This window comes from Pteropus alecto, unplaced genomic scaffold (genome assembly GCF_000325575.1).
Source record: "Pteropus alecto unplaced genomic scaffold, ASM32557v1 scaffold155, whole genome shotgun sequence".
NCBI lineage: Eukaryota > Metazoa > Chordata > Mammalia > Chiroptera > Pteropodidae > Pteropus > Pteropus alecto.
Genome location: NW_006438113.1, coordinates 23,542,261 through 23,551,009, shown reverse-complemented (window position 1 = coordinate 23,551,009; position 8,749 = coordinate 23,542,261).

The following is an 8,749-nucleotide window of genomic DNA, read 5'->3' as shown; positions in this document are numbered from 1 at the left end:
ATGCCCATCAACGGACAATTGGCTAAAGAAGTTATGGTTTATATATTCAATGGAATATTACTCAGTAATTAAAAAAAAATGAAATCCTACCAGTTGGATGGACCTAGAGGTTATTATGCTGAGTGAAATAAGTCAGACAGAAATAAATACCATACGATTTCACTTATATGCAGAATTTAAGGAATAAAAAGAACAAACTAATCAAAAACAGGCTCACAAATATAGTGGACAATTTGGTGATGGACAGAGGAGAGGGGATTCAGGGGGCTGGAAGAATGGGGTGAAGGGTTAAAGAAGTACAAATTAGTAGCTGATGGATGGTCACGGGGATGGGGAGCACAGCATAGGGAATGTAGTTAACATTAATACATTGGCTAGGTACATAGCATAGGGAATGTAGTTAACATTAATACATTGGAGGGTTAAGGGAGGGAGGGAGCAATTGGGAATGTTTTACAAACTATATAGATATCTAACCCATGACCTGTATACTTGAAACTAATTAAAATAAATCAATTTTTAAAAAGATATTAAATCATTAAAATTATTAATAAATCATTTCACTAATGATTAAATCATTAAATCATTTAATCTGCATTTGAAAACATAAATTGATCTCAAGGAAATAATATAAATTAAGATACATCTCTTCTCTGTAAATTTTAAGTTCCAGCATCAGGATCTTCAAATATTAGAAACACCATCTTGTTGCAAATCGCAATATTTTATCTTTTGATAAAATAGTATTCCATTACATATATACACCATATCTTCTTTATCCAATCATCAGTCAAAGGACACAGGTAGTTTATGTCTTGACTATTCTGAATAATGCTGCAATGAACACAAGAGTACATATATCTTTACAAATAAGTGTTTTCAAAATTTTTAGGTAGTACCAAAAATAAGAGAGATTGCTAGATTATATGATAGCTCTATTCTTAACCTTTTAAAGAAAATCCATACTGCTATTCGATGAAATATACAGATAATGTATTATAAAATTATATACCTAAAATGTATATAATGTTATTAACCAACATTATGTCAATTAATTTATTTTAAAAAACATTTTTTTTTTTATCCTAGGTAGGCAAAAATCTAGGGAAGATAAGTTTATGATATAAAGGAAGAGTATGTAGACATCTGGGTTAAAATTCCAGCTATCACTTAGAATCTATGTATACTAGGTCAAGTTACTTAAACACAGTTTCCTCACTTGTAAATGGAAATAATAGTACTTTGGAAAGTTTGGCATTTATTGCAAGTACATACCAGTCATCAGGAACAATATTTGAGATCTTGTTAAAAACTCGGTAAGAGATAAAATATAGGATAGATGCATTTTTGTTATGTTTACATTATATTAATGATACATACCTGAAAATATTCCCTAAAAACAATATTCTTTATTGAAAACACTTTCATAATACTGGCCCTTATTATAATCAGAAACTTTTACCTCTGGAGGAAATGCCTTAACCACTTTTTAAAAATAAAAACTTTTCCAAATCAAATGTTTTAAGATAGAATATGACCATTTTCGAATAAAATAAAAATATGTTCAAAGTCATAAATGATCAATAAAAAGAAGCTGGCATTATTTTTTTACCTCGCACAGTAGCTTAAGGGTCCAAACACATTCACAATAGAGCTCAAGAGAATCCACTGAACTGAAATGTCAACCATCATATGATCTAAATAGACTATACCACATCATTAGACAAAAATATGAGTCAGAACTATTTTCTGTGGTCAATGCACTTTAAATTAAGCTATAATAATCTAATTTGATTTTTAAAAAATAAACCTTTATACTCATTCAGAATGCCTTCCTGTACTTTCACGGTCCTAGTTTTTTCTTGCACAGCATAGATATGGTCAAGGTAATGTTAGTGGATCTTTCCAACTGTAACACTCCTTGATTCTTTTACCTGCAACCAAAGAGTGTGACAAGGTTTGTAAAAATGAGGTTGGCAACTAAAATTTGCCACAAAACTAAATGTTGCATGCAAACTAAAATAAAGCAATTGTTCTTAATCTTTGGGGAAGTTCCAGAACCATTTATAAAGCTAATAAAATTATGGCACCGTTCACCAAATCTCTGTATAACATCTCAGTAGATCTTTCTATGAGCCTCAAGGTAAAAACCTCTGCATTAAAAAACTATATTTAGTAAAGTTTTGTGAGTTTTTGGTGCATACCCATGTTTTCCTGAAATGAGACTCTAAAGAGTTTACCTCATACCTCTAATAATTACCCCTGGTAGCTCGCAAATTCAAATATTGCCACAAACTTCAAAATTTGCCTGATGATATTCACTTTCTTTATTTTACTCAAACTTCTGTTTTGTATTTGTTTCTATTCTCTTAAACTATTTATCTTAATTGAGAAGAAATGAGCCATAAATCTAAAATCTATCAAAATGATTATCTGTGAAAAAGAACAATTCTTTGGCTTCTTAAAATCTCAGTTTCTGCTACCTATAAATTAAGATAGCACATGATATGCCTAATCACAGGTTAACTATGAAAAACAAATGAGTAATATAATTATTACTATTAAAAATTATCATTTTCTGATTCTTCACTATATGCCAAACTCTTTTCTAAAGAGCATATACACATAAGTTCATTTAATTTTTACACAAACCCAATGAAGTAGTACTATTGTTATTCTCAATACGTATGAAGAAATGGAGGCACAGAGAGGTTAAGCAACTAATACAAGGTCAAAGAACTAATAAGATTATAGCCAAGATTCAAACTAAGGCAGTCTGATGACAGAGGAAAGATTTATGTGCTACAATCCACTCTCTGCTTTAAAAGCCATACTAGAAAGAACTTGTTAACAATACCTAAGAAGTTATTCCTGTGTTCATATTCATGAGATATCTGCAATTCACATAGAAGGGTAAAGGTTGATTGAGAAGTTTTTTAAAAGTTGCCACTCAGGTAAAGCCTGGCATTTCTGTGATTACAGTGCAATGAAAGGTAATGAATGTGGCAAGTCTGCTTGACTTGGTTCTAGCTTATCTATAGCCATGATGACAGCTTTTAGTCAGAGTTTTAGAACTAAACTATTGGAATGTTTTCACAGTTACTGGATATTGGTGTTATTCCATCCTCCTGAAGCAGTAGGTGAAGATGAACCAAGTTGTCAACATGTTTAAAGTAAAACTAAAGATTCATGATGGGCACATGATGCCTGGTTTGCAGTCACACCATGGCTGGTCATGTGGTAAGCATGTAACCAGCTCCCTTTAAGAAAGTTGGATTTCATGACTCAAGCCCATTTTTCTGAGCAGTAACATCCCATAAATATCCTTATAGTTCATAGCTGGAGAGAAAATTGTGCTATGTGATCCTACAGAAGGAAGACAAAAGAGACTTTGTTCAATTTCTCTAGCCTTCACCTATATATTTATTTTTCCTCCTGTTGCCGGACTATATCCATTACTATAATAAATCTTTGCTTCTACTATAACTTTGTTGAGTTGTCTGAGTCCTTCCATGAATCACTAAACTGATAGGTAGTTATGGGACCACTGATGCTTATGGTAACAAGTAAATACTAGAATTATCCTGCTGATGCTTATGGTAATAAGTAAACACTAGAAATGGTTTTAAACCAGTTTAATCAATCTATTACAGTTTTATAGTCAAGGTATATGTAAGGATCAAAACGTTTTTAAGCCTGACTGATCAATGACAGTTAGCTTCAATAAACACAGCATGAGGAAGTCAACAGCCTTCAGTGATCATTCCTTTAAGGCTGATGTCAATCCATTTCTCCTCTAAAAACAATACAAAACATGTTTTTGCAACTGATGTCCATGCCCTCTTGTCTCTTTAACCAGCACAATCCCAAAATCAACTCTTCCCAAAAATCTTATTTAATTTTAGCAACTTGCTTTGCTACACAAGACTATCCTAATAGCATGAGTTTCTCCAATTTGCAAAAACAATGAATTCACCTTTTTGCTTTTATATATTGAGTGCTTACCTCATCTTTCAATGAGATCATTATTTTTATATATAAGAAACTATATGTTTATATGGAAGTAATAAGAGCAAAGGAATGGGTTTGTATCCCACTTCTACCACTTACCAGTAATATACCTTCACTTTAGTATCTTAACCTCTTTGACTCTCTGTTTCTTCAGTTAAAAATTGTGAACAATAATATTTATCTTTCAGGGCTGTGTAAAATTGAAAATATCTACATTAGGTGTCAGAAAATGAGGCAATCTCTGTGGTCAAATTCATTTTATACCAATAAAGCCAATGCAATTTAGGCAATTATTACCTTTTCAGTTTTCTTGTTTATGTAAGGTATAGAAACATACACATGTAAAACATGGATAATATGTCAATGAAAAATTTGACATGTGAACAAGAATTTTCTTTGAAAGAGTACTACTATGTAAATTAGAACTATTTCATTTTTTTCATAGTTATCAACCCAATCTAAATTAATTAGAAAATGAATATCCTTGTTAATGTGTAAATGCTAGCTCTATATACCCTTCATATTGTTCAGTTGAAAAGACACCTTAGAAACTTTTGGGTTACGCTTTGTTATTTGGATGAATAAAAACGAGTCTCAGACACATTGACTTGCCCAAAGTCACAAAGTACTAAACTCCTGGAAGAGTAGGGTCTGACTCTTGGTTTAGAACCATTTCCCCATCCTATGCAGTCTTCAGAGGTTTTCCCAATATTATAGACTTAATAGTTTTCTGGAGTAATTATTTACTTTAGAAATAACACTTCATGTTTTGATAGGTTTACAAAAAACCTTCTGCATAATTGTCCTTTTTTCAGCCTAAGCTGCAGTTTAACCTAAAATTGATTCTTTTTAAAATCAGTGAAATCCTTTTACACACACTAAAAAATTTAAAACCATTTTATCAGTACCTAGAAAATAAAACTAAAGCCTGCAAATAATATTAATTTTCCATATTAAAACATATATTAAAACATGTATTCACTTGGCAAACTAAGATTTGTTAGTGTTCAGCAAGCAAAGAATGGATGCACATGCTTTCCACTAATATGTGTTTCTTAAATATAGTTTGAACAAAGATCAGGTCTCTAATAACCTTCCAAAATACTTTATAAGGTCAGCATTATTTACGTATTTAACAGCATTAATTAAACAAAAAAAAAGCCAATCTAATTATAATTTCTATGGATGTCCTTAAGACTCTTCATCTAAGGAAAATATTTTCAAAGAGCGATATTCTCCTACATTCATCCAATGTGCTTTTAAGGTGAGATTAGCTCGAAGTAATAGCCTACTTCAAGAAGGGCTACTGATAGGATATTCAAGCATCTTTCCTGACAGACGTTCAGGCCTTAAAAGAATAATAGAAATAGGAAACTTTTTATCTAACTTGACTTGAAGAAAGAAGATGCAGCAGAAATAGTACAGTCTTTGTAATTATACAGACCAGGTTTCAAATTTTACTAGTTATGTGGCCTTAAGTCAGTTCCTTAACTTCTCTATACCTCAGTGCCCTCATGTGTACATTAATAGACATAGTGAGACCTACTAGTTAAGTAATTAGGATTAAACTAGGTGACAAATAAAACCATATATCATTACTTAAAATGGAACAACACTTTATTGTTGATGATGATGATAGTAGCAATGAAAGTATGACAATGATGATATAGATGGTGGTGATGGTAATTCACTGCTTTACCACAGAGGCACACAACTATTGAACTTTCTTAAAGTGGACAGTATATATGAGTAAACTCAAAATAGGAGTACATTACTCATAGATTCTTGGACTAACACTTCTATTTCTGAACAGTTTATAAAGAGGAAGAGCTACCATCTTTTTAGGGTGATGGTGGAAATTAGTAGATATTTATTGAAATTTGTGATGGCCCAGAGGGTATTTTGTCTCTGAATTTAGGGAAACAATAATTCAAGCTCTCAACTTCAGCACTCAAGATAACCTTCCTTCAAGAATGTTAATGTAGAATATTCCGTGTTCTTGGATTGGAAAAATCAACATAGTTAAAATGACCTTATTACCCAAAGCAATATACAGATTTAATGTACTCTCCATCAAAATCTCAATGGCATTTTTTACAGAAATAGAAGAAAATATCAGATTTGTATGGAAGCACAAAAGACCACGAAAAGCCAAAGCAATCCTGAGAAAAAAGAACAAGGTCGGAGGTATCACTCTGCCTGACTTCAAATTATACTACAAAGCAACAATAATCAAAATAGCATGGTATTTGCAATAAAACAGACACATAGACCAATGAAACAGAATTGAGAGTCTAGAAATAAACCTCCGTATATGTGTGCAAATAATTTTCAACGAAAGAGCCAAAAACAGACAATGAAGAAAAGAAAGCTTCTGCAATAAATGGTGCTGAGAGAACTGGAAAGCCACATGCAAAAGAATGAAACTAGACTGCTATCTGTCACCATACACCAAAATTAACTGAAAATGTATCAAAGACCTAATTATAAGACCTGAAACAATAAATTACATAGGAGAAAACATATGTACCAAACTCACAGACCTTGAATTTAGAGAGAATTTTCTAAATTTGACCTCAAAGGCAAGAAAAATAAAAGAAAAAAATAAATGAATGGAACTATAAATGAAAGAGCTTCTGCACAGCAAGAGAAACCATCAAGACAAAAAGGCAACCAACTTAATGGGAGAAGATATTTGCAAACGATGCCTCCAATAAGGGGCTAATATCAAACATATACAAAGAACTCATCCAACTCAACAATAAAAAAAACAAACAATCCAGTTAAAAAAAAATGGGCAGAGGACATGAACAGACACTTCTTCCAAGGAGACATACAAATGGCCAATAGACATATAGAAAGATGCTCAACTTCACTAGATATAAGGAAAATGCAAATCAAAACCACAATGAGATACTACCTCACACCAGAATAATGACTGTTATCAACAAGACAAGTAATAACAAGTGTTGAAGGAAGCCTCATACACTGCTGGTGGAAATGTAAATTGACACAGCCACTATGGAAAACAATTTGGAGGTTCCTCAAAAAATTAAGAATAGAATTATCATATGACCCAGCAATCCCTCTTCTGAGTATCCACCTAAGAATTTTGAAAACATTTATCCATAAAGATATATGCATCCTGATGCTCATTTCAGCATTATTCATAGTGGCCAAGACATGGAAACAACTGAAGTGCTCTTCAATAGATTTTTGGATAAAGATGCAGTACATATATGCAATGGAATAGAGACTCATGGACATGAACAATATAGTGTATTGGTTACCAGAGGGCAGGAGGAGTGTGGGGAGGTAGATAAGGGTAAAGGGGGTCAAATATATGGTGACAGAAGGGGTTTAACTTTGGATGGTGAACACAATGAAATATACGGATGCTGTATTGTAGAACTGTACACTTGAAACAGATATAATTTTATTAACCAATGTTATCCTAATAAATTAAAAAAAAATAATAAGTAAATATTATTTTTTTTTCAGTTGATTCAACAACGAAGAGTGTTTATGCACATAATCCCCACAGTTTACATGTCAGCCAAGTTCTCACACTAGCATCTGGAACTGGCCAAAGAGCCTTCAACAAAGGAGATTTCCTGAAGGCAGAAAAAGATCTGTTCAAAGTATTCTCCAAGAGCCAGATATCTACCTGTATTAAATAAGAGAGTTAAAAAATAAATCCGTTGATGGGATAGAGTAGAGGACAGGGAAATACCTCATAATAATGGTGATAGAAGACACTTTCTTCTTTTATCCTTTCCAGATTTTGTCTAAAAAAAGTATAGAATTATAATGTTGATTTATGTACCCCCTTTCTTCCTCTCTCTTGCTTTTTGGAATTCCTTGATCTTATAGACAAAAATCTCCAGGATAAGAATCTAAATCTGGATGTATATATAATCAGAATCTGTTTTTGTTTTGGTTTGTTTTGGGGGGGCAAAAATAATGTGGAAAATGCCTAGTTACATAGTAACTTGCATACAATATGTGGTTAATAGATGCTTCTTTATTATTATTATTTTTTACAACCCACCAATAACATTGTTATGATGGTTAAATAAAGGAATCTTTTTTAAAGCTTCTAGCAATGCTAGTCACAATGGACACAAAATTACTTAGCTCTTTGCTAATTTAGGAAAGTCTGAAGAAAATATCTCTTGGATCAGTGTCATGACCAATTTAGCTGATTACAATCTTTAAGGACTCTCTCCAAGAAAAAATGAAAATCAAGTATGTGGTACTTGAGTTAGGTCTTATAAACAGAGATTTTCATTTGACCAGCTTGCTATGGAGTTTGTGTGGAACAACTTGATGTAAATAGTTTTCATATAAACAAACACAAAGCTCTTTGTAAAAACTGGGATTCATAACAAAGCTTCTTGTGAAAACTGGGATTCAAAAATATGAATTTTATTGCAGTTGAAAGCAAGTGTTTTCTTTCTGCTCTCCCAGGCATAGAATTTCATAAACAATGATTTTATTATTCTGGTCAATGGAGAAATAATTCAATACTTCTAAAATTTTAATAAAGACATCTGATTTAGAATAAATTTTTCTACAGAATAAAGATTCTTAATATATAAGAGGATCTTTATTATAAATTTTTTATTTCTTTCTAAAAAGAAACAAAAAACAATGGACGATTTACAGAAAGTAAATGAATTATTTATTTGGGGGTTCTTCTGGCTTCTTAAACTGCATTTTATGGGATTGTGCCTAG